This window comes from Bos taurus, chromosome 1 (genome assembly GCF_002263795.3).
Source record: "Bos taurus isolate L1 Dominette 01449 registration number 42190680 breed Hereford chromosome 1, ARS-UCD2.0, whole genome shotgun sequence".
In the NCBI taxonomy this organism is placed as follows: Eukaryota; Metazoa; Chordata; class Mammalia; order Artiodactyla; family Bovidae; genus Bos; species Bos taurus.
Genome location: NC_037328.1, coordinates 52,051,187 through 52,057,027, shown reverse-complemented (window position 1 = coordinate 52,057,027; position 5,841 = coordinate 52,051,187). Strand labels below are relative to the sequence as shown.

Sequence of the window (5,841 nt, the reverse complement as noted above, 5' to 3'; positions counted from 1 at the left end):
TATCCTTCAGTCTTTCAATTCTCTTTTCCCAGACCAATTGACTTAGTTTCCTCACTTCTGCTCTAGCCAAACTTGCCTGTTTGGTGTTTGGTGTTCTCTCTGATTTTTCATTTTCCCAGCCTCTTTCTTATCTCATTCCTGAGCTACTTATATCAAAACCTTATCTATTCTTAATACTCAGTATAAATCCACCACTTTAGTGAACTCTTCTCTTATTTCTAGGCTTCCCTGGTGACTCAGAGGTTAAAGCGTCTGCCTGCAGTGTGGGAGACCTGGGTTCAATCCCTGGGTCAGGAAGATCCCCTGGAGAAGGCAATGGCAACCCACTCCAGTATTCTTGCCTGGAGAATCCCATGGACGGAGGAGCCTGGTAGGCTGCAGTCCATGGGGTCGCAAAGAGTTGGACACGACTGAGTGACTTTATTTTCTTTCTTTCTTTCACTTTCTCTTATTTCTCACCTAGAGCTGATCTCATGAAATCTGAATACCCATCCAGTCTATAATGTTATCACTGTGGTGTCACTTTAACTTGCATGTGGTTGTAATTGCTTGGTGAGTAATGCTTTTCTGTTCAAAACATAATAAACACGGACACATGATTAACATTAACATACTTATATTTTTTAAAATTGGGAGCAGTGGTATTTCAGTACTTACATATTATATTTGAAGTCAGTTATGTTATTAATCTGTGCAAGCAACTCATAGTGATAATGTTATAGACTGGATGAGATTTCAGATTTTCATGAGATGAATCTAGATGAGAAATAAGAGTTCAATAAATTGGTGGATTTATGCTGAGTATTAAGAATACATAAAGTTTTGATATAAATAACTAAGGGATGCTGCTGCTGCTGCTAAGTCACTTCAGTCGTTTCCGACTCTTAGCGACCCCATGGACTGCAGCCTACCAGGCTCCTCTGTCCATGGGATTTTCCAGGCAAGAGTACCGGAGTAGGGTGCCATTGCCTTCTCCACTAAGGGATAAGTCTTACCTATTTTATTAGGTTGTTAGGGCTGCCATAACAAAATGTCATAGACTTTGTGGCTTAACAATAGGAATTCATTTTCTCACAGTTTTGGAGGCTGGAAGTCTGAGATCGAGGTATCCTCAGGTTTGCTTTCTTCTGAAGCTTCTCTCTTTGGCTGGTAGGTGGTTGTCTTCTCTCTGTCTTCACATGGTGTTCCTTCTGAAAGTATCAGTGTCCAAATTTCCTGTTTTTATAAGGACACCAGTCATATTAGATTGTGACTCACTCTAATGACCTTATTTAACTTAATTACCTCCTTAAAGACCCTTCTCCAAATAGTCACATTTTGAGGTACTGGGGAGTTAGGACTTCTATATATGAAATTTGGTGGGCTATAATTCAGCCCACAACAGCTAACTTGCTACATTACTGGCACACATTATATTTCAGGACTGTATGTAAATTTTAGCACACTGTAAACAAGCAAGCAAAGAGATACCTAGAGTTAGTGTTACATAAGCCACCAGGGAAGTTGCCATCTGTGTGTTATGATCATGCTAATAATTGAATTGAATGACAATTCTTTGCGTAAGACTCTGAAGGTAAGAAAAGACAAGCAATTATGAGCTTAATTTTATTGATATTACTTATAAAGTCTTGACTCATAGTTGCTCACATAAGAGTTTACTTTTTAAGTAATAAGCATACCTGAAGTTAAAATTAAAGAACATAAAAGGCTTTCGGGTATAGTTGAGAAGAGGCTGGAATTTGTAGGTTGACCTTGGTTGCATTTGTGCGTGCTAAGTTACTTCAGTCATGTCTGACTCTTTGCAACTCTATGGAGTGTAGCCCACCAGGCTCCTCTGTCCATGGGCAACTACTTTTCTGAGCCTTCATCTCGTCATCAATGAAATGGTGTGTTATCTGCTTTATCTCTGCTTTATTTCTGAATGTTAAAATCCTTTGTAAGTTATGAAGCAGCATTCAAATATTATTCAATATATTATGAAGGGCCAGGAAGAAATTTAGAGGCACCCCTAAGACAGTATCATTCCTTACCAATTAAGTAGTTAACAGAAGCTCAGAGAAACTGAGAGTAAATTGCTGCAAATAAAAGATAGCTGTCTTCTGTTGTTTTTCTTTATGAAAATCTCCCTGGCAGAATCCACCTACCATGTATGACAACATGAATAAACCCAGACATTATGCTAAGTGAAATAAGCCAGTTAGAGAAGGGCAAATACTTTGTGATTCCATTCAAAGATATCTTTAGTCAAACTCATAGAAACAGAGTAGTATGGTGGTTGCCAGGGGCTGAGGGAAAACGTGGAGTTGCTGTTCAATAGGTATGAAGTTTCAGTCATGTAAAATGAATAAGTTCTAGAGATCTGCAGTACAACACTGCAATTATGGTTGTGTGTGTGGTAGTCACTCAGTCTTGTCCAACTCTTTGCGACCCATGGACTATAGCCCACCAGGCTCCTCGTCCATGGAATTCTTCAGGCAAGAACACTGGAGTGGGTTGCCATTTCCTTCTTCATAATTATGGTTAGCAATACTTTATTGTACATGTAACAAATTAGAGAAGGTGAGCAGGTAGACTTCATGTTATCTGTTGTTACTACAAAAAAAAAAAAAAAAAAATTCAGAACCCCAATCTTGAGTTGGATAATAAGGCCTTTACTCAAGTCCCTGACAAAGAAAGGGCTCCTATATTTTATATAATGCTTTTTAAAGGTTGTACAAAGTTTTAAGCCACTCCTTACTTGGCCTCCCCTGCATCTCTAGTCTAGGTAGCAAATTAGCCTTGGGCCCTGGGCCAGGTCCCTTGGCACTAGGTGTGATGATGGAGTAGGAAGTCAAAGACTGAGATTCTAGGGCCTACTAGTGCCTTTAGGATCCCTCCCCCTTATCTCTTTTCTTCCCTGCACTACTGATTTAAGTACTGTTGTACTCTTTGCACTTGGGCCAGAATTACTACTTGTGGCTCTTAAAGGCAGGTGAAAGGGTCAACAGCTTTGAAATCAGTGCCTGCCTGATCATAGCTCCTCATTGTTACAGGCAGTAAATGTAGTGAGAAGTTTGAATACCCACTGGGTTTATATAACATAATAAATAGATTTGATCCTTCCTTCTGATTCTATCAGTCAACAACTCATCGTCTTCTTCACATTTCTTTCTTGTTCATACCTATATACTGAGTACCTACTATAATACCTGCCACTTAGTGAGTAACAATCTCAATGGAAAAGAGAGTAAGTAGGGTTGGTAAAGCCCATATGGCTCAAGTAAATCATGTTAAACAAATCAGGACACACTGAAAGTTTGCTGAGGGCCCATCTCTAACTTTGCCGCTCTACTTCTTAGAGTCACTAAACTTGTCAATGGTCCCAGAGCCATGAGAATGGATAAAGCAGCCAAGCAGCATTTGAAAAGTGGGAGGTAATGCTGCTTAACCTGTTTTTACAGAATTAATATTCTTTTAAGGATTGAAAGGTAAATGTAGAGTCAGAAATACAACCGAGGAGACTAGGCCAGATCACAGCCCCTCCATGTCCCAGGCTAGCTGGCTGGGAGGTGAGGCAAAGTGACACAAAGCGCAAGAGAATGACTTCTTTAAGCAATGTCAAGGCTCATTAAGTTGCAACTACAAAAGTTGCAAGCCTAGAAAATAGCAGGAATCTTCTTCAGGATTAAGGACCATGGTTGCTGGCCTTGCTTTTTCGAGAGAGTATGAAAATGAAGAGTCCTTCTGACAGAGGTGCGGTTGTTGGAGCGGTGAGGGCAGCTAGAGAAGCAATCTTCATGACCTCTGTTGAGTCGAGAAAACAGCTGGACAGCTGACATTTTCATCAGCTGTGTCTCTGCCCAGCTGCACAGATGGTCACTTAAATTATATAATAAATCACCAGCATTCCAATGTACCCAACAAGCCTCATCAGTCGCATTGCTTAAAACCTTTAGAACCACAAGATCTTTGAGTATTTTCTTCACAGATGGACCCATTTTCTTTCTAATACCTATTGTTGTAAAGCAAAGAATCTCTAGGAAAAGAGAGAACACTTGTATTAAATCCCATGTTATATCTTTGATTCTTTCACTTTGCTGGAGATCTTGCTTGGCTTCTTAGGAAACATGTGGCCTCATCTGTGAATGGAAATTGTTGCCATCTAGTCCCAGTGTATCTTCTAGGGTAAAACTGAAATTGAGTTTTGTGAAATTAAAAAACAAAAAAGTAATCGTATTTTTATTTCTTACAGATTGTAGAGAGTTTAACTTCATCAGTATTCAAGTGGTCTTGTACCATTCATGATGACTCAACAGCAACGTGTCTACAAATTATTCAAGCCCTTTTCATGACTCATGCCATGTATTATGGCAGAGTAAATTTTTTCCCTCTCTCTTGGAAAAAAAAGGCCTGTTTTTCTTATGAAAAAGGTTAGACATTTGGAAACTTTTAAGAAAGAGATTTTGCTAATATTAATAAATGGTTATTAACATTTTAAAAGTGAATTAAAAGCTTGTCACTAAGATACAACTAAGATCCTAGAAAACAGACCTGTATGTGGTGGTACATGAGCACTGATATTTTGATGATTTCCAGTGATTCGGCTAGAAATGGTCGCTTAGAGTCATGTATGCATGTGAGAAGAGGCTGACCTGTGGTCTATGTAGGGTTGGAACTAGTTTGACCTGAATATATCTAGATAACCTGTTGTCATTGAGAGTGAGTCTAAACCTTCTGAAGCCTTCTCCATCTACTTGGTCAACATGCCCCTCCTTTCTTCTGGCCAATTTCCCAAGAAATCCAGGGACAAAATGAATGCAGAAGATAGTCTGATGGGCCAGGCCTTTCCTGCTCCTGGTGCCATGCAGCCATGCTCTCCCTTCAGTCATGTCTGATTGTGTGCAACCCCATGGACTGTAGTCCACCAGGCTCCTCTGTCTGTGGGATTTCCCAGGCAAGAACACTGGAGTGGGTTGCCGTTTCCTTCTCCAGGGGATCTTCCTGACCCAGGGATTGAACCCATGTCTCGGAAGTCTCCTACATTGGCAAGTGGGTTCTTTACTACTAGCACCACCTGGGAAGCCCACCCTGCTCCCAGGGCTGGGTGCAAAGAGATCGGAAATGACTGATCAGCTCAGGATTGTCATTGCTTCTAGCTGGTTCCTACTGTCACTGTGAAGTCTGTGCCCAGAGTCTAACAGATGCTTACCTACTCTGTGTGATGTCCTTGCTGGTCTGGATTCCTGCCAGCCTCACAGTAGATTGCTGAATTTGGGCTTTGAGCATGTAGCTCTCTTAGGGCATACTCAGATATTCTGTCACTGTTCATCATAACAAAGCATTCTGCGTGTCACTGTGCCATCATAGGTAGCCTTCATCACAGGGAGGCCCCTCCACAAGTGTAGACTGGGGATACCACCCTAGACTTGTCCTTCCCTCAAGGTTTTTTCAGGGTCATCCTTAACAGTTCCAACTCCTAAGCCTTGGGCAGGACCATCCTGTCCACCATTCCAAGTCTATTTAACTGTGAGTCTCACAGAGGGGGAAGTCAGTGATTTGGGCCCTTTGCCATAGGAGGCCTGTGGTCCTTTTGCAAACTGATCCATTGCTTTCCAAGGACAAGTTCTCTTTATGAAATAATGAGGTAGGTTGTATTAAAAAAAATACTTTAAAAAAGATATTATTACACCTTCCTTTTAAAATCATGGATACTTAACTATTTACATAACTGAGAATTTCCTTTTGAATAACTCTCTTCTGAAAGATTTTTTGTTTCAGGTAATTTGTAGTCTATACATATAAACATAAGAGTGAGTGATATAATTTTAAGTACTTCTTTGTCCCCACCAAGGAGCGCCCTGT

At 40.5% G+C, this 5,841-nt stretch overlaps 1 long non-coding RNA gene across 1 annotated transcript; it reads right to left on the bottom strand.

Moving 5' to 3' along the window:
- Positions 1–279: 279 nt before the first annotated feature.
- Positions 280–5,444, bottom strand: LOC132345532 (uncharacterized). Its single transcript, XR_009494936.1, has 3 exons — positions 5,189–5,444; positions 1,076–1,215; positions 280–756 (listed from the first exon to the last, which is right to left on the bottom strand). It is a non-coding gene; the product is annotated as an uncharacterized lncRNA (long non-coding RNA).
- Positions 5,445–5,841: the final 397 nt, after the last annotated feature.